The sequence below is a fragment of the Mus caroli genome, unplaced genomic scaffold (assembly GCF_978045245.1).
Source record: "Mus caroli unplaced genomic scaffold, Mus_caroli_1 scaffold_4, whole genome shotgun sequence".
Classification (NCBI taxonomy): Eukaryota; Metazoa; Chordata; class Mammalia; order Rodentia; family Muridae; genus Mus; species Mus caroli.
Window position 1 is genome coordinate 50,544,154 of NW_028227259.1, and position 21,063 is coordinate 50,565,216.

A 21,063-nucleotide genomic window follows, 5' to 3' on the forward strand; every position below is an offset into this window, starting at 1 on the left:
TTTTTTTCTTTTTTCTTCATTCTGTAGGCGAGGCTAACCTAGAATTTTCTATGTAACTCATGCCAGCCTTGAACTGCAGCTATCATCTTGACTCAGCCTCCTATGTGTTGAGACCACCAACAAGGAAATGTGATTGTCTGCACCTTCAAATCAGATTGCTTTTTGTTTTAAACCGAGGATCCTGTGCCTCAGAAAGATTAGAGAGAGGTGGATAAATTGTTCAAAGCGTTGTTTCTCTTGAGGGGAAAAGTAATAAACTATGTATGAGTACTTTTTAAAGAATACTAAGGCAAATAAAATTAAAGTGTACTAAGAGTCTTTAGTAAGCAGAACAGAACTTGTAAGGCTGACTGGTTCAGGAGGGCGAGAATACCTGTGAAGACCAAGACTACAGGTTCCGTATTTTTCCCCTTCGTGTGATACCTGTGTCTAGTTGCCCACTTGAAATGAGTATTGTAGGAGATAGGAAATGTGTTGAAATCCACATTCAATAGTAGCCTTTGAAATGCTCCCTCAGAAAGGAATGATTGTACAAGAATATCGAGCGAGAGAGCCGATTTAGGAATTCTGACAAATAAAAGGAAAAGAATATTAGCATAAAGAAAACATTTGACCAGTTGTTTCATGTGTATATTTAAAGAAATCCACATTTGCATAGTTGAAGATCATGTTAGAAGTAGATATATGTACAGCACGGAAAATAGCACTTCTAGAAGTTTTTTCCAACACAAATGATGCTAATTCATGTCTTTTTCAACTTATTACATACTTTAATATATTTTCACTACATATTACCAGCCAAGAATGCTAATCAATTTATAAACTGGTATATGGTTTTAGCATTGTTTGCTCAGATGAAAATTATCTTCATAAGTTGGATATCATACATCTTACTTTTACTTTTTATAATGAATAAACTACCTTTTGACTTTTGACTGAAAATGAGATGCCAGGCATGCATGCATTTTGCAGACTCTAAATGCGATATAAAAGGAAAAGAGGGTACACTGTATATGAATTATGATTTGACACGGTTGATTGCTGCTAGCGGCCAAATATGCTTTCCCTTTGCTGCCTGCTCCAATTTCTCTTTGGAAGGGCGGAGAGAGCACTGTATACTCAGGTCAAGATGTTTGCTCAGAAACCGTAGTACACTCACAGCTGTGCTGGCCGGAGCAGAAGACTAGTTTAAATAGCATTATCGTTTATCCAGTCCATTAACAGAACTCTGTAAAATAATCCCAACTCTGTGTAAACTACAGGACAGTGTAATAAAATTACAAGCACTTGTTGACAGACAGAAAGTGTAAGTAAAGAGAAAGCCTAGGATGATAGGGTGCAGGTTACAAGAGGCAGCACACACTTTTCCCGACTTGTGCAGGGGGATCCCTTCCTCCCCTTTTCTCCGCCTCTGATCCTGAGGTTTTGCATTTTTATGATCCACCTAAGAGGAGAGGGAATTTTTTTTTTTTTTGTCGGGGCAATCTGGAGCTAGTTAACTGAAGCAGACTGTGGTGAATTTTGAAGAGGTTGGCCACTTATGGGCTGAACCCAATGAACAGCATACACAAATCTTCCAGATAAGCCTGACCTTCCAGGCAGTGTGCAAGTGTGTGGTGCACCAGTTCCCATCTGAGTTTGCAGCTGCTTATCCAGGCTCATTAGAGAGGAATTTCATTGATGGGTCCATGGATAAGCATCTGGTTGTAAATGTTTGTTTTGTGGTTTTCGGTTGATGTCTTTGAGTATTATTATATTTACCCAGACGTCTAACCTAAGTTTGCATATCCGAGGCACTTTACAGAAATTCATCTTAATCTAGTATCTTCCTAAATCCAAAGAAAACAAACAAAAAATTAAAATATATCTACCTATGCCCCCGTGGTATCCTTTATTGCATTATTTTTGAATACAAATTTTATTTGTGGTTTGGACATGGAAATTATGTCTCAAGGAGTTTGAGAACCACCAAACTTCCTGACTGTATGAATATTAAAGTCAAATATTCCTTTTATGGGTTAAGTAAATCTTACTGTCAATGAATAGATTTTTGGACTGCTTAAATTGATTGGTCATGTAGCAACTCTTGTCTGAAATGTCCTCAGATTGTCAAAATACTTTCTGATAACTATAGCCAAGCGAAACTTTAGAAAGGAAACTTGAGGGTTTTTTATTCTTGTTATTGCTTTAGAAAGCTAACAGCTTAATTTCTCTAGTGTACCAAATACACTGCTAAGCTCTCTTTTTTTCATATTTCCTCCCTACCAATGCTAAAGTCTTCATTGCTTTTGATAGTTTGGAAAAAAGGATATGCTCTTGTAAGTAGGTCTTTTAAATTCAAAAACTAAAACCATGTTTATATGTATGAATTGTGATGTAAGTTTTATTTTTATAATTGTGCTTATCAATACTTTCCACACATATATTATGGAAAAATTTAATATCCCCCAGGGTCTAGTGTGAGACTTGACCCTTGTTAGGTCTCAATAACTGATGTGTTGAATTAAGCCTCTGTTGGGTTCCGGGTTTGCAACTGGAATGAGCAAGTGACCACTCTGGGAAGGCCTTATGAATTATGGAGAGCCAAATTTAATTTAAGAGATAACTTGACTAATTAAATGTTTGGTCCTCTTGGGTTTTCTAAACATTGAATGGTTTCAGTAGATACTGCAAGGTCAAAACAAGACCTGCTTATTTCTTTTAAAGCAACATATACCTTAGTTTGATGCAAACTCAAGCACAGCTAACCTTGTTTTGGGATATCAAGAGAGTCTCATTAGGATTCTTGTAGTCAAGCAGAAAAGCAGAAAACAACAGTGGAGCCATGTAAAAATTCCTCTTGAATTAATTTCTGCCAGCTCTGATTAAAGTGTGTGGCACTGGAGGTGGCAGGAGTCGTAGTTCCCGGCTTCATTTTACTCTTGGCCTGTTTGCCCCCTGCCATAATAAATCCCACTTTAGCTGTGCAGGAATTGCAGGTTACGGTTGCTACGGTTACCATTGTCTGGACTGGCATCATTCCTCTTGGAGGGAGCCTCAGTGAAGGCTACTGCTGACTTTCCTGAGAGTCTCAGGTGTTGAGGGCGAAAGTTCTGTAGGAAGAGGCCCATCTGTGCTGTAATCCACATGGGAAACATTGTGTGCGTGTTACAGGTTGAAACTTTGGTGAGAGATCCAACTGAGTACTTATGTTTGAAAACAAAGAGCCTGAAGGACAGAAAGTACAGAAGTGTTAACTTCCAGTGGTTAAACTGGCAACCCTTTATTTATTCTCAATTAACAAGTTAGTCGTTTTTAACATGACATGAGAGACTCTGGTTTTGCCACTTAAAATCATATATAGACAAGAATTTAAGTTTAAAAGACTTTAATTGTGCATTTCTAATATATTTCTAAATGATACATGATTTATTAATCAATTACTCTATTTGCTTACTGAATTATTGAGATGTAATCTCAGTATGTCATGCTGGCTGGCCTGGAATTCACTATGCAGACAGTACTGGCCAGGAGCTATGGCCTTCTTCCTGCCTCAGTCTCCCAAACACTACAGTGACTAATAGGAGTGTGCCAGTATGTCACCATCCCAGGTATCAAAGGTTAGTATTTAAATGTGTGTAAAAAGGAGATGACATGAGGCTACCTGTATATACTTCACAGTAACCATTGTCATACGCAGTGAAAACAATGGTATACAAATTATTCAACAGAAACATTTCTGACTTATTTAAAATCAGTATATTATATAAGGGTTTTAGGTCAAAAGTCAAATAGAATTAAAGATTACAATTAAGACTTTTCCCAGCTTGGTGGTGATTTTTTTTTTCTTTGAAAAGGTAGCTAATGGCTTTGTTGATGGTGATAGACAAATTTCTGTGGCACCTACCAAGTGAAGTCTGAATGAGAAATCTGCAATGGAGTGCTTCAGAAAGCCTAGAGCGAGGAGGTTGTTTGAAATCACCTTAAAAAACATTTGCTTTGCCAGTGCAAAAGCCTCTCATCACTGCATCGCCTGCCTCCACAAGCACTCATGGTATTCTGCATTGGGTTTGGAGAATACTATAAGATTAAGGGAAAAACTGACATGACATGATATAGATCATTGAAGGCAAGGTGGTATTTGGGCCTCTGCTTTTACTAACATGTAAATTAAAACCTAGTATTAAAACAAGCATCACTGATACTTGTGAGGTTTTCTGAAGCATACAGTCAATATGTGGTTGACAAGTAAAAAAAAAATAATCACGTAAACATTTTAGGTAACTTTTTATATCTTGATAATAATCATTAAATATCATAGCAACCTTGAGACTGTGATGGGGAAACTAGACTCTACACAAATTTTATTTTATACATACTGATGGCATTTAAGCTACACTAAAGGAGTTTGAATGTATGTACATGTTCACATTGTATTTTAAATCATTGAAATCAACTTGATTCACCATAGGAAGATGGTAGTTTGAAGTCCCGTATAGACTACATTGAATATTTGATGTTCTTTGATCCCTGAAAACCTCTGGAGTAATTTTCTGACCTGTGAAATTGAAAGAAGCATGTTAGCTACTTTCTAGGGGAGATCACAAGTTTCTTTCAGATTCTATATTCAAAGGCACATTGTCAGCGTTCAAGGAGGAGAGAGATTCTGTTTATAGTGTTATTAATGTCTCATTGCAAACACAATGAAGATAAGAATCACCAGATGGCCCTGTAGTTTTCCCTCAGTCAGCCAGGTTCCTGATGCTATCGCTTCACTTTGTAGTCCGTCTTCAGTTCAATAACTGGTAATTCTGCAGAGCCACCCGAATCATTCTTGCATCATGAATTGACATAAAATGCACACCTGAACCACTGTATTTCTTTCAGCTGCAGAAGGTATATTATAGCCAGGGTATTTTTAATGAGTTCTCATCTTCCTTCTTCCAGTTAATGACTAATGTAGTTTTAGACTTCATATATAAGATGGATAGGGGTAGGAACAAACTTGCTGGTGTACATTTAAATTAGTTTTAATGGCATGTCTTCCTGCAGGAGACAGAGAAGGGAACATAGATGCTGAATAAAATCTTTCAAGAATATCAGTAAAGATTCTGAGCTTGTGCTTGAGAGTCACATCAGTTCCTTGGTTCAGTGCCATTTTTAGTACTAGTGAAAATGTCTATCTTAATTAAAACAATATGCTATTCCACTCACATGTCTTTTTTCATACACTTATGAGAATAATATCTGTGGATATTGCCTTCTATATTGTAAAGTGCATGTGTGATTTTAAATGCATTTTCAAAAATACTTGTTTTTTAAAGAATTGTTAAAATGCAAACTAATTAATGCCTTGAATTTAGACACTCTTTTATAATTTAATGAACTAGACTCAGAGGATAGTTGTGCCTGTCCCTGCTTATTACTTAAGGCTGGTATTGTCAGAGCTTATATGCTGCAGGCAGGGGGATGCTACATTTGGCCTCGAGTCACCTCATAACCACACTAGTGACTCCTCACTGACTTTTTTATGGGGGTTGCTCTTGAAGTGTTTTGAGAAATTGTGATTTAGGAAATCTTTGGTCAGATGATAAAAAAGATGAGTCTCAGAAAAGGAAATGATAACACAAGAAATGGAAAGAAAGGGTGAAGGAAGGGAAGAAGGAAGTGGGGAGGGAGGGAGAGAAAGAAAGAAAGAGGAAGGAAGGAAGGAAGGAAGGAAGGAAGGAAGGAAGGAAGGAAGGAAGAACCTGCTATCAGCATCATCCACACAGCCACACCCGGGTGTCACATTCTGGTATGAATGTTATTCGGAGAATATCTGTGCTTCTTAAAGTGAATGTTTATGGCTGGGTTTAGCAACATGATTTAAGTGTTTAAAAAAATTCGAAAGAAAGAAGAAATAAGTAAGTTTGGTAAAAGAATGGAGGAAAGATAGCCTTGCCCCAGTCACAGTAGGTTTCTTCTTCAAGTGAAAGATTAAAATTTGATGTGAATAGCCTGAAGCATCAAGGAGAAAGGGTGATAAGCTACCCCCCCAACCGTTCCATTTGATTGAGAGAGAGGGAAAAAAAGCCTAATTTAAAGTTGTGTTTGTTCTATGTCTTAAACCACCAGAATTCTCGTTTAGGACCGAGGAATGCTCCAGAGGAAAAGAATCTAAGGATAAAAAGTCATTGCAAGCCAACAATTGTTCTTAATCCTCACAAAATGCTGGAGAAATTAAATTTATTCTTTATTGCTCACACTGTTACCTAGGTCACTAGGCGATGGGAAAACTGGCCTGGGAGTCGAGTAGGCGCAAGCTTTGTTTTGTGTCTACATGCTTAACCTTAGACACGACAAGGCATCGGAGAGTGTGGTGGGAACTAAGTTCAGAGCTTTGACACCAAGACTTTTATTACCCTGGATTTATAACAAACTGTGCTGTCAGGAGATGAACACGTTGTGTGTACACTGCAGTGTTAAATGATCATTTAATTAACACCTAAGGAGGAAGACCTTGTGAAATTCTTAGCAGTTTTCTCTGTTGGTTTCCTGGGAGGTTTTAATATCCGAGTTCCATTGAAATTTCTTTTTTGACATAGAGACACAATAGAGATGATGAACTTTTTAAGGAAGACAAACAGTTTAACCTTGACCTTCCTTTTTGTTCCATAATGAAAACTGAAATTCAGTTTTCAGTCTGATATGCTTATTTAAAAAGGTTTATAGACTAATCATTTAAAATGCATCTTACTTAAACACCTTGTGTAAAGATTTATAAATTCACAAATGTGTAAATATATCAACATTATTTAAACTACATTCTAAATACTTAGTTACAAAATAATAAAAATCACCAATATCAATAAATATGTAAACTTATTTAAAATACTTTCAAAAACTTTGATTTCAAAGCAATTCTCTTTACTAATCCATCTTAATTAGATTGATAAATCTGGCATACTACTTTTAAATATATTTTTTTCTTTTAAGACACTGTATTTGTATTGTTTTATAAAGTGTGACTCAAAGTAGGAACTTAGAGACTAGAAAATTATATGGCAAAAAAAAGCATATTATATTTTTTTCTCAGTTACTTTGGAGACAGTTACTGCTTTGATGAAAGTTATATATAGACAATAGAGCAGAATAATGCCATTAACCTGAAAGTTCTAAATTACTTCATTAAAATATCTAGTGCTCTCAAATATCTTAATTCTCTCTTGTTCTTTTCTGAGACAAGTAACTAAAAAGGAATGGTCTTCTACACTATGGTAAGGTGGAAAATATAAAATGTACTGTCAAATGCTTCTGCAAGCTTACTGACACTTTAAAGACACACTCATAAATGTATATCACCTTCTGTCAATATATCTAGGCATGAATATTTGACTTGTACATGTGAAACTCTGAAGATACTAGATTATGTATGGTAAAGTGGGACATTTCTTACATTTTCTAGGAATTATCATATTGTCATAATGTAGTTTATTTTCTTTTCATGTTAAAATTGTATTTTAGTTATTATTGCTGCCTGTCTGTCTGTCTGTGCATGCATGTACACATACTCACTTGCTCTAGCCTGCACGTGGATCTCATCGGAAAACATTCAGCGTTGGCCGTTCCTTCTGCTTCCTGATGCTGCATCTCTCTTGGCTGCTGCTGTTCTGAGTACTCCTGGCCTGCAGGCTTTGAGCTTTGTGGACCCCATCGTCTCTCTCTCCCATTTCCTTGCCTTGAGAGTACAGGGATTACATATGTGAGCTACTGCATCAGGCTTTCTCCACGTTCTGAGGATTGAACTCAGGTTCTTAGGCTCATGTGGAAAGCACTACTTAATGAACCATCTTACTGACCCTAATGAGGTTTTTCTAAAACATACTTTTCATTCTTTCTGAAAAAAAGTGCTCATCCCTGTGGACACCCTTTTTGTTTGTTTGTTTGTTTGTTTTTTGTTTTATGCTTTCTATTTTATTTTATTTTATTTTATTTTATTTTATTTTATCATCCCGGGCTGGCTTGGAACGCTGCTTGTTGCAGAGGAGAGGATGTGTTTGAACTTCTGATGTCTGGCCTTTACTACTATACCGCTGGGATTCCATTTAGTTATGTGGTGCTGCTGAAGGAAGCCAGAGCATCAAGCACGAGGGGCAAGCGCTTTGTCATTTGAGGGCCATCCTCAGTTGCTTGTCCAATTTTATTTTCAAACCAAGTATCTAGAAATAACGTAATTTGCACATTATTCACTGTAGAAGACCCTCAGAGTGGAATGCTATAAAAATCTCTTAGTTACCCTACTTTGACCAGAGATATATTCTCATTTTAAAAACCCTGGCATTATTTGATTTGAGGTTTTATGGGGTTTTTTTCTATCAAGGTTTTTTTTTTTCTATGAGTGTTTCTGCATTTCTTTAAGCACTCTGATCTCTTTATTCCCTGGTATAATTTATTTTCTAAAATTTTATTTATAAAAGCTAACATTTAGGAAACTGTTCAACTATTTTCTTCTTTGGTATAAGAATCTACCTTTAGGTTGATATAGCCAAAATAGCAAAAGCATACAAATGGAATGAAGACCCTGATTATGAACATAGAGGATATCTAGGAAATACTACTGAGTAAAGGCATTTGTTTTGTCATCTGTAATTCCAAAATGACCAAGCACTGGGCATGGGGATTAATGAGGCACATATTAAGAAGTAGATACACTGAGAGTAAGAAAAATAGTTTGTGAGTGTTCAAACGCTTGGCAAAGAAGTATCTTGTGGAATTGTAACAAATTTAATTTTGCCAGACAAAAAACTGTTGCTTTTCCATAGAGAAAGTTAACAGAAATCTATTATACTGAGAAAGTCATGGTTAAAATTCTATATATTAGCTGTTTTGAAGTTCTTTAGATCTAAAAAAAGAAAGATTCTCATTTTCAGGTAATCTCAGTTTGTGTATTCAAAAATAGAAATAATTATTTATATACACAACTTTAGTATAACAGGTGAACTTGGTACGTGCTCCTTGTATTCGAGTCAGATAGGATATCTGAGCTTGCTCTAGATTGTCTCTGGCAGTGGTCCTTTTAGTTAGAGTTAACTTCCATACTGTATCAATCAGCTCTTTTTTTTTTTTTTTGGAGCTAAAGACTTTGAAGGGTTACCACTTCTGATTTTTTTTCATTATTTGTTATCATTATCATAGCTGCAAGGACTTCTGGGTCTGTGTTCATTCAGAGATGTGCACCTAACCCTGAAGAAACTGGAGATCCCAGGAAATTTAGAGGTCAGGTGGGATGGGGTGTGGGGACATCCACGTGGAGACAGGGGGTGTGGAGAAGGTATAGGATGTGGAACAGTCGAAGGGTGGATGAGGGTGTGAATTAAATATGGAGTGTAAAATTAAATTAATTTAAAAAATAAAATTAAAAATATAAAAATAAAAGACATCCCTAGCACATTTTGAGCTCTTGCCTTGCTTCTAAAGCAGAAGACCATTTACCCTCCTCCACTTCATCTCCATGAAGCCGTTTCCAATAGGAAGCTACTTCCCCCACTTTATATCTTAGCAGTTATGGGCACAGAGGCTTTACTCCGGTTTCTGGTTTCAGATAACTTAATGTGTAACTTTGGGAATGTTATTCAGTTACCTCCCCTAAGCTTTAAGCTTCCAAGCTTCAAGAGCATGGATATTTTTAGAGTATGGGTTACGTTGTGTGAAGTATATTGTTCATTAAAGTCACACTGCAATGTGCTTAGAACATAGCAAATGCCCTGGCATTATTCCATGTTGCTCTCTGTTTTCATGTAATATGCTTTCAAAAATTATCTACTTGCGTACTATGTGTTATTTTTGTAAAGAATCTTGTCAGACCTTTCTCATTGTTTCATGTACAACATGGAGTCTAATACAGGTAGATTGATAAATATTTTCCAACAGATATTGAATTGAAGGAAAAAACCATAAGAGTATATTGAATTTGGAAAGAAATAGGGTGTGTGACAAGAAGGTTTCAAGAGAAATCAAATTGCTTCTACTAGCTTCATTCTCAGAACTCCTTCTCATTGACTGCAGATGATGAGCAAAGTCACCTGCCTCTTGTGAAGGTCTCTTTGCTCATGAGGTCTTGGAGGGCCAACTATTGTATGGTTCTGGAGAGAAATCTGCAGCTATCTGCCTGATGGTACAATGTCATAAGGTTGGCCACATTAAATAAAGACTCCAGTTTCTAGTAGGTGTTCATAAAATTGAGGGGAGGGAAGAGATTGCATTGTATCTATGATTTTTTATATTCTTTTCTTAAACATTTAAAAGGGACCCTTTATAGCACTTGCAAAAACTATACCAGTGGAATCATTTATGACAATAAGCTGGAAATTAGATTATTGGGCTGTAAACTGGGATTATGCATGATTTTTGAGACAGCTCTCTCCTTTTCGTATTTAAAAAAAAATAAGGCCAATTTCTTTTATTAAATAAAGGCAATTTTCATTCTGCACATTTTTTTGTGGCTGAATGGGAATCATTTAAAGACTTAGATTAATAAAGGCACACAAAGGAGATTTGTTGCTTATGTGCTATTACCTGTCTACCCTGATACTTGATGATCCTTCATTATGAGTTGAGTGGTTAGAGTTGAAACTGTCAATAGCTACCTCCCTCTCCAACCTTGCTAATGGTAGCCTGAAGAGGTAGAATACAATTCAGACAAAACAAACCAAGAGTGAATAATGCACACACTTGACGAAGGCTTACACGGTCATATTTGTGTTATGATCTATTCAGTCTCAGGCTCGAGAACAGGAGCCAAGGTTCTTTGTCATTCTCTACTGGGAATGCATTGCATACCTGGGCAATTAATTCTCCTGACCTTTTGAGGAGCACAAGATGTATGGAACCTGCAGACATGACTGCAATTCTCCATCCTGGTGGGGAGCATCTCTCTCTCTCTCTCTCTCTCTCTCTCTCTCTCTGTCTCTGTCTGTGTCTCTCCCCTCCCCCCCCCCCAGATGGTGTGGTCTTTATTTTCTCCCTTTCCAGGACTGAATTCCACACCTAGTTTACAACCAAGGTGTTAATTAGGTGCTCCAAGTGACCACCCTGGACTTGCATTTCACAGGAACATGGGGGAGTGAGAAAGCACACAGTTGCATTTGATTAATGTAAATAACTTTTACCTCTTCCCACCAACCATGTAATCCTTTGTAATTTAGTTGCTGTGAGGGATTGCTACAGCAAAAAAAATGTTTTTGGAATAGGGAAACTGAATGTACAAGAAAAACATATGTAGCTACAGTAATTATGTTTAAAAATATCACAAAGGCTGTAGGTCAAACTAAAAAGTTTCATCTAAGGAGGTCAGAAAAGAATTTTCCATCTTGTTTCATCTTGTCAGTGACACAGTGACTTTCTCACTCTTGCCACTGTTGTTATTCTTGTTGTTAGCAGATAGCATTGTTACTCTGTGAGTGGAAAGGATACTTAATCCAATTTCTATGAATCATCCACAATAAATCTTACAAAAGATGAAAAATTAACTATAAATATGGATGAGTTTTTCAGATGGACAAATATGTTCAACTTCTTCCTATTTAAAAGCATCATCATGTTTTCAAAATAAGTATGAATCATCAGAAGGGTAGTGTGCAGATACAGCTTGCTTTTTCTAAATAAACTGTGTTGAAGAACAGTATTAAAATATAGGCAGATACAGTTTGAGCTTGAAGTCATTGTTTATAAATCAATATTATACACACAGACATCTATTATAGCATACTTCTGTTGTACTTTTACAGGGATAACTGTCTTTACCTTTCTTATCTATATCTTTCTTCCCCAGCTCTCCTGCACGCAATATTCTAACACCTTGCATTTTTTTTTGGTACACTAATTTTATGTCACATAATATGATAAAGAAGTGATTCCTAAGTGTGTTCTTGAATATCCAAGAAAAAAGTATATTCTGTGGTCCAGTGGGCTGGGAAATGATAAAAATCACATCTCTTGTCAGACTAGAGTGTGAATTTGTATATTAGTCTCTAAGGTCTATGAACAAAGATACCTGTTTACCTTTTAAGAAAATTGTTTTACAATGTTATTTGACTGGATGGTCCCTCTCCTTCATCACTTGCCCTATTTAATCCACTTAGCCCAAATAATAAAAACTGTCATTCATTCTTCCAAAGATTAAACTTCAGTAATTCTGATAGCATATTTTTAAAAGATAAAAACTATTTTAGACATGGTAGTTGATACATATAGTTATCTTTCCGGTACCAACAGACGTTAACTTTGAACAGTTTTGTTCTGATCTGATAAATCTATCTTACTTTCTTACAGGGGCAAGCTTTACCTTCTGAAGTCTGTGGTAAAAGATAGAGAAAAGGTAGATCCTTAAGTAACAGTTTCATTAACATAGGAACAGTATTTGTATTTGTGTGTGTGTGTGTGTGTGTGTGTGTGTGGGTGTGTGTGTGTGTGTGCACGCGCACTGTAGTGAAGGCATGGACATCACCATAGAATCTTAGGTTGGTCCTCATCTTCAATCATGGGAGGATTCACAGTCCTGTCTGCTGCAGAGATCAGTTAATGCTAACTGTAATTCATAGATCGCATGGCTTTGGCTTAAGAAAAAGACCTGAAGTTAACAATAATATTAACATCACTTGTTATTGTCTTGCTTTTGCTTTTGGCTAAGTTATTCTCCTCTCTCCACTCCTTCCCTGGTGTTAGAATGAAAATTCTAGTGATGTAGACACAAACCACTTGTTACTCACTCTAGCCTTCTTACCAGGTACTGTCTGTAGGCAATTCTTTATTCTCCTGGAGCTTTTGTGGTTTCACCCCTGATCCTTGGGTGTGAAAACCCCACCTGGCTTTGTTACTTACCAGTTAGTCTTTCATTTCCCTTCAGCAGGACTGCTGCTACTCAGTAGGAGTCACTATAACTTTGGGCCTCTTCCTTTCTGTTGCCACATCCTTCCAAATAATAGACATAGTTGATATGGTCAGCCCACAAACAAATATAACCTAGGGAATTAAAATTATGCTGCTTTGACTAGTTCTGCCATATTGTAGATAAGGCTTCTTATTTGTATGAGAGATATTGGTTAACCAGCAAAATGATTTCCATAGGTTGACCAGTCTTTGAAGACTTGGGTATATTCTTCTCTAATATTCATAAGCTGAGAGGAAAGGGGAGAGAGAGACCACAGTAATCCATAGAATCATTTTTATGATAAGCACACCATAGAGATCACTGGGGCCTTTAATTTTTTAATGTCATTTGCTTTTTATTATTTGTCTTAATTTTGAAATTATAACATAAATAGATCAGTTGTCTTTTCCCTTTCTTCTTCCACATTCTCCCATGCACACACACACACGTGTGTGCATGCGAGCGTATGGTGCGGTGCGTGCATGTGTGTTTTCAGGAGTGACCATTTGATATTGGATAACCAACTGGCATGCTCTATGCTAAGGAAGACAATTTCTCCCACTCCCGGTACTGAGTTGTCTGTAGTTCTAGGTTAGAGTTGAGGCCTCATGGGACTTTTCCTGTTCACTTTAACGTATCTATTGTTTTCAGCTCATATTCAGGCAGTCATGTTGGTGAGACATTATGGATTTAACTTGTGACTTTCATAGAAGACACGGGTGTTTAAATAAAAAAAAATAGCAATCAAAAAATTGTTCACTGGACAAACACAACCCCGGCAGCTTTCTGTACCCATTTCTTCCTTAATATGCAGAGTATCTTATGGATGAAGACCTGAAAGGAGCGCTGGTGTGTACCACGGCTTTTATTCAGACATTGTTTATTTTCTAACATTTTGATGTTCTGTATGGTTGCTTGGCTTACTTAACTTGCAAATAAAACTATTTTTTTCTCTCATTTTTACTACAAACATGACCAGAAAGATGAAAGTTACTGCCATGGTAGGAGGACCAGAGGCAGATGCGCTTGTCCCATTGTTTCCCACTATATTATTTAATGTGCTTCCGCGTTCTTTTCATTCTACTCCGCGTGCTCTGACGGTTTTATCAGGCTTTTGTGTTTGGTCACTCTATTAAATCCCTCTTCTCTTAAACTGTATTCTCTGTGCAAGGGGCTGAGGAAAAATTCACAGTGCTTGCACACACAAAATAATTTTCTATCTTAGCAAATTCAGCCACACAGAAACAGTGACTCACAGCAGCTCTGCAGGGGCGCATGGACCCCATCTCAGAGGGCAAGAGGGCGGGAGTGAGGCATGATGGGACTTGTTGTTCTAGAAAAATGGTAAGTGCATTTGCTGGGTCATATATTAGTAGCCCTGACTTGAATCAGGACTAACTGACAGTTTTGATAGCAGATGAAGTTTGTACCCACAGAGAACACTCTGCAATTTACTTGGCACCAGTTAAAAATAAGTTAGTTTACTTTGCTAAAATCAAAGCACTTTTTATTAGACACACACACACATACACACAGACACACACACACACCACATGAAAAGTGAGAGAGATACAGGGACACTTGATCTTTTGTATATTGTCTTGCATCTTAGGAGTGAGGTCTTATTTTATTTATTACACTATCATCTTTTGTTTTATTCCTTTGTTGAAATATTTTGCTTAGTAATCAACTCCAAGATAGTACATAACAAACCCAAATGTATTTTCTTCTGCAAGACCCATGTGTGTGTGTGGGTCTAAACTAAGGCTACATATTCACAGTGATGGTTATAATTTTCTCCTGTGCTTCTAGTAGTTTAATACAAAAATTGTCTTATCATTGTAAGTTTGACCCTCATCTCTCTCTCCTTCCTAGTATTCAAGTTGCTGATGGCAGTTTCTAACTGTTACTCATTTTTGTGATTTCCAGAGCAGTTGTCAGTTATCATAGAGGAAATCATATAGAAGAAAGTACATACATCTGTAAAAAGTGAACAAACCTATTTGGGGTGCGTGAGTGTGTATGTGTGTGTGTGTGTGTACATGTTTGTCTGGGTATACTGCATGCATTACCCATAAGGGTCAGAATCCAGGATCCCTTGGAAATGGAGTTACAGGTAGTTAGTTGTGAGCCACTGAGAGTGAGACCAGTAAACCAAACCTGTCTCTCTGTAAGAGCAGCACGTGCTTTTAATTACCTAACCATCTCCTCAAGCTCCCAATAAATAGAACTAACAAAATAGTTTTTGTTTTCTTTTTAACTTCATTTTGAAAAACATTAATCCATGTATTTTAATTCTTTTCTTACATCCCAAATTTCCATCAAAATTGAAAAAATATTTTGAATAAAATACAACTTTGTTTACATTATCTGTGATTTTAAAACAAGCTAATACTTAAAAAATAACAGCCTATTTATTGTGTATAAATTGATAGCACAACTAATTTCCTGATGAAGATTCCTTGGTGTTATTTTGTTCAACATTTTATCACCAGAGCATATTATGGAAATTTATTTTGAACTCTTTAAAAAAAAACATAGCTTGTATGTTAATATGGAATGACAAAGAGATCCCAACATTTGTGCATTGGTAGGAGGAGCCCAGATGTTGGCTTTAGCGTGAGAAGCACTCCTTAGGCCCTGCCTGCATCTCTTAAATGTTGATTATGTCCACTTATCTTTCCAGGTTGCTGTACAGCCTGTAGGATGCCGTGGTGTCAATATAGTCTGCAGACTCAGTCCGTTCTCCATGCATTTTCACTGTGCGGGTCTTAGGACCGCTGGCAGTCTTTGAGATCATGTGCTGTACACACATGCCTCCCCGTGAGGGTGTTGCCTTTACTTTCCGCACTGCTGCCGTCTTAACTGTAGAGAAACCTGGTAGGACTTTCTCTGAATGCAGCCTCATCCTCGTTCTCTTTCCTGGGAAACCCCAGTTACATTTAGTTCCCCATCTATGCAAGGCTCATAGTTGCTGGTTGAGGAGTATAAATTAGTCAGCACATGCATTTCCTTGGCAATTCTATACCAGCCCGTTTTATATTTCATGTCGCTCGCATCCTACGGAAGGAAAAGACATAGGGATCCTCTCAAGGGGGCATGGCTACATGCTCAGTCAGGTTTGCTGAAGGAAGGGAAAGAGACAGGAAGGGGAAAGATTAAATGTGACATTCAGGGCTTCAGGGACTCATAGTTTTTCAGATCTGAAACCAGTGTTAGTGGGCCTCGGAGGCCTGTACACCTGCCGTACTCTGGACAGCTTTCACTCTTCCTGTTCCTCTTTGGGCTCCACTAGCGGAAGCCAGGGAACTTTCTGCAGTGCTGAGGTTTGCCTCCGTCCTGGCCTACATATCCTTGGCAAATGCATTCTCTGTCTCTCTCTGTCTCTCTGTCTCTCTTTTTCTCTCTGTTCCTCCCTCCCTCCACCCTCTCTCCCTCCCTCCCTCCCCCATCTCTCCCTCCCTCCCTCAGCTCTCCAAATACATCTGTTTATGTGATCCTGTATGAATGTTCCATCTTTACTACAGCTTGGAAAAAGAGGCAAATGTTTACCCATTCCTTCCTCATTCCTCTACTGGTTTGCCAGTGTCTGGCATATGTTAGATGTTCAATAATTATGTATTGAATGACTGCCAGCAAACATGGTCTTGTCGGCCTACTTCCATATTTCTTTTTATTAAATTGCACTTATTATTTGTGGAAGGTTTGTCTTCATATTGTTTTTCACATATCTCTAATAATAATCTATATAAAAGAAGGTTGTCGTCGTCAGGGACAGGTGTTGTATTCCTGGTTCATTCTTACTCTGTTTCATTGTCTTACTTATGATTCAGTTCATACTGTGATTTGAACACAATCCTCCCAAGCCCATGCGTTGGAAGCTTAACCTCTAGGTTTATGTGGTAATAATATTTAAAGATGGGCCTTAGGGAGGTTGTTAAGATTAGGTAATGATGTCTGTTCTTGTCAGGACACAAAGAAATATCTACATCCAGATAAAAAGGACCATAGCAGACCAAGCACAAAATCTCTCGCATGTCCAATGTGGTGAGTGTCTAAGGGTTTCTATTGCTGTGATAAAACCAAGCAAAAACGAGGGAGGGAGGAAAGAATTTATTCCATTTTACAATTTACAGTCCATCATCTAAAGAAGTTAGAGAAGAAATCTGGAGGTAGGAGCTAATGCAGAGATCACGGGGGATTGATGTTTACTGGCTTGCTCCTCAAGGCCTCCTCAGCCTGTTTGCTTTTCTTTTCCCTCTTTATTTTTATTTTTTTTTACACTCCGTATTTTATCTCTCTCCCATCCACCCTCTGAATATTCCTCTGAATATTACATCCCATACCTCCTCCCCACCCCCTATCTCCATGTGGATGTCCCCAGCCCCTACTCCACCTGACCTCTAAATTCCCTGGGGCCTCCAGTCTCTTGAGGGTTAGGTGCATCATCTCTGAATAAACACAGACTGGGAAGTCCTCTACTGTATGTGTGTTGGGACCTCATTTCAGCTGGTGTATGCTGTCTGTTTGGTGATCCAGTGTTTGAGAGATCTCGGGGGTCCAGGTTAATTGAGACTGCTGGTCCTCCTACAGGATCACCCTTCTCCTCAGCTTCTTTCAGCCTTTCCTAATTCAACAACAGGGGTCAGCAGCTTCTGTCCATTGGTTGGGTGCAAATATCTGCATCTGACTCTTTCAGCTGCTTGTTGGGTCTTTCAGGTGGCAGTCATGATAGGTTCCTTTTTTGAGAATGCTCCATAGCCTCAGTAAAAGTGTCAGGCCTTGGGACCTCCTCTTGAGTTGGATCCCACTTTGGGCCTGTTGATGGCCTTTTTTTCCTCAGGCTTCTCTCCATTTCCATCCCTGTAATTCTTTCAGACATAATCAATTATGAGTCAGAGATGTGACTGTGGGATGGCAACCCTATCCCTCACTTGATGCCCTGTCTTCCTGCTGGAGGTGGGGCCTGTAAGTTCCCCCTCTCTCTTGAAAGTCTCTCACCTCCCAGTTCTCTGGTGCATTCTGGAGGGTCTCCCAACCTCCTATTTCCTGAAGTTACCTGTTTCCATTCTTTCTGCTGGTCCTCAGAGCTTCAGTCCTTTTCCCTCACCCAATACCAGATCAGATTCCCCTCTCCCCCACCCTAATCCCTGTCCTCTTACTGTCCACTTTCCCTCCCAGGTCCCTCCTTCCTCCACACTTGTGATTGCTGTCTTCTATGTCCGAGAAGAAATGGGACCGAGTCATCCTCACTTGGGCCCTTTGGCTTGTTGAGCTTTTTGAGTTCTGTAGACTGTATCTTGGATATTCTGTACTTTTTTTGTCAGCCTGCTTTCCTATGGCATGCAGGACCAGCAGACCTGGTTTGGCACCACCCACAGTGAGCTGAGCTCTCCTATATTAATCCTCAATCAAGGAAATGTCCCACAGGCTAGTCTATTGGGGGCATTTTCTCAATTGATTTTTCTCTCTTCCAAAATGATTCCAGATGGACTCAAGTTAACATAAAGTCAGCTAGTACGGTGAGCCAATGAGTTTATTGGAGTTTCCCATAGTGACTCCAAGGCATTTAAGTACCACTTACATAATCTGGGGGATGACTTTTTAAAGAATCACAAAAGAACTCACACAATATGTATTCACTGATAAGTGGATATTAGCCCAAAACTTAGGATACCCAAGATATAAGATACAATTTGCTAAACGCATGAAACTCAAGAAGAATGAAGACCAAAGTGTGGACACTGTGCACCTTCTTAGAATTGGGAACAAAACACCCAGGGAAGGAGTTACAGAGACAAAGTTCGTAGCTGTGATGAAAGGATGGACCATTTAGAGACTGCCGTGTCCAGGGATCCATCCCATAAGCAGCTTCTAAACGCTGACACCATTGCATACACTAGCAAGATTTTGCTGAAAGGACCCAAATATAGCTGTCTCTTGTGAGACGATGCCGGGGCCTAGCAAACACAGGAGTGGATGTTCACAGTCAGCTATTGGATGTATCACAGGGCTCCCAATGGAGAAGCTAGAGAAAGTACCCAAGGAGCTAAAGGGATCTGCAACCCTATTGTTGGAACAACATGATGTACTAACCAGAACCCCGGAGCTCTTGTCTCTAGCTGCATATGTATCGAAAGATGGCCTAGTTGGCCATCAATGGAAAGAGAGGCCCACTGGACTTGCAAACTTTATATGCCCCAATATAGGGGAATGCCAGGGCCAAAAGAATGGGAATGGGTGGGTAGGGAAGTGGGGGGCGCTATGGGGGACTTTTGGGATAGCATTGGAAATGTAATTGAGGAAAATATGTAATAAAAATATTAAAAATCAAAAAAAAAAGAATCTCATGGATGCTCATGAACCTCACAAACTTCATTAGTCTTTTGTCTTGTGAGCATCTCTACTCATTTCATATGTGTATGTTGAAAGACCCCCATCTCATAAAGTGACCTTAGGGTTCAAGATGCCAGTGGTCATGAAAAACACACATGGATCCTATAATAGTACAATGCCCTTTCAAAGAAAAGGACAAGATCCTGGTTAGGGTGCCTTACCATGAGATGCTCTGAGCTGAGTTATTGTGCAGCAAGAAAATCATCACCAAATCTTGAGGATGTGCTGATAATAAGCCCTGTACTTCCAAGTCTCTTGAATCAGTATGGAAACACAAATGTATTCTTTATAAATTATCTAGTCTCAAGTATCTTTAGAGTACTAGAAAATGGTCTTATGGCAGTTTAGAATATACTTCCACAAGCTCCTCTTCATCTACGTCTGGATTGAATCCTGGCTTTGAATCCTGTTAGTACTGTCATTCCTCATCTGTTACTTGCATCCGTCTCTCTAAAGTAGATTCAGAGTATAGTCTGAGGTATTGTGTTGCTGAGCACAGAGCCTAGCATAGTCACCACCAGAGATACTTTTGAAGTGGGTGAGTTAGTGAACGTATGTCTTACCCTTGTGTGATATTCCCCAGATGCCTCAAGCATTTCTGGAAAAATCATTCAGTAAGTGTTTATAATTTAATCCTGTGTCTTCCATGTAGTATATGGATCCTTCATGGTTGCTCAGTAAAGTCTACTTTGCATTGATCTTACAGTTGGGGAGATTAAATAATGTATATAAGCAACTGTGAAGGAAGAGAATGGGACTCAGAAAGTCTGCCTCCCAGGCAGGCTCTTTGTATTTTATCAGCCCTCCAAGAGGATGCTTTTCATGTCTTTTTTCCATAGCAATTCTAAATGAGAAAGGGAGAAAGAAAATGTTCAAATTTTCTACTTCCATTTCTACTTAAGTTTCATCTCCATGTTTGAAACAATCTCTCTATTTCTTTAATATTCATACCATATTGGTAGACTAATACTAACGTGAATATATAAACAAATTACAAATGTTTGAAAGCTTTGCTAGAAAATATGGATACCATGATAGTTTGATAACAAATTATAGAGAGTTTTAATTTAATTAGTAATTTAAATGCAATTCTTTCCATAAGTGATTTTCAGGTTTCTTTTGATGTTCTTCTCAGATGTCTTTAGAAGGGGATAGATGAATTTTCAGTAAATACATCTGTGAAGTCCCACTTGCCACTGAATACCTGCAAATGTATTCACATGTGAATCATATGGCTATTGTTTGCTTACTTGTATGTGCTGAAGAATGGACAACTTCTGACTGCATTGAAGTTCAAACTCATCACGAGGCAGTCCTTTTCTGGAAAAAAAACCTATCATCTAATTTCAAGAATCATTAACCAATTAATCTCTCAGAAGAGCAGTTTGTGAGCAATCATCTGGTCTCTCCTGTATTAGCATCCTTATCTTTAAGTACTGAACAATACCGTAATTATTCTCTGCCTTGGGATATGAGGAGTTGATGGTAGGACACTATTCACAAATAAACACAGTTATCAGGGCTCATCGTTCCTTAACCGGAATCACACAGCCATCTTCTAAATGCCTCCCTTTAGGTCAAATAACTCTGTGTCTTGGTGCGACCTTTTTTTTTTTTTCTTCTGTAAAATGAAAATTGTATCAACAACTCACAAATTTGTTATAAGAAGTAAGTAAATGAAAGCTGTGTTAACAACTCACAACTTTGTTATAAGAAGTAAGCAGGAACCTTTTAACATGTCTTGAATAGGACCAAATGTGTAGTGTTGTTGAGAGTTA

The 21,063-nt window shown here is 38.1% G+C and overlaps 1 protein-coding gene across 4 annotated transcripts in view; it reads left to right on the top strand.

Annotated features, from left to right (window-relative positions):
• The window catches only part of Slit2 (slit guidance ligand 2), a 334,272-nt gene that overhangs the window by 26,866 nt on the left and 286,343 nt on the right, over nucleotides 1–21,063 (top strand). The window lies entirely within an intron of this gene.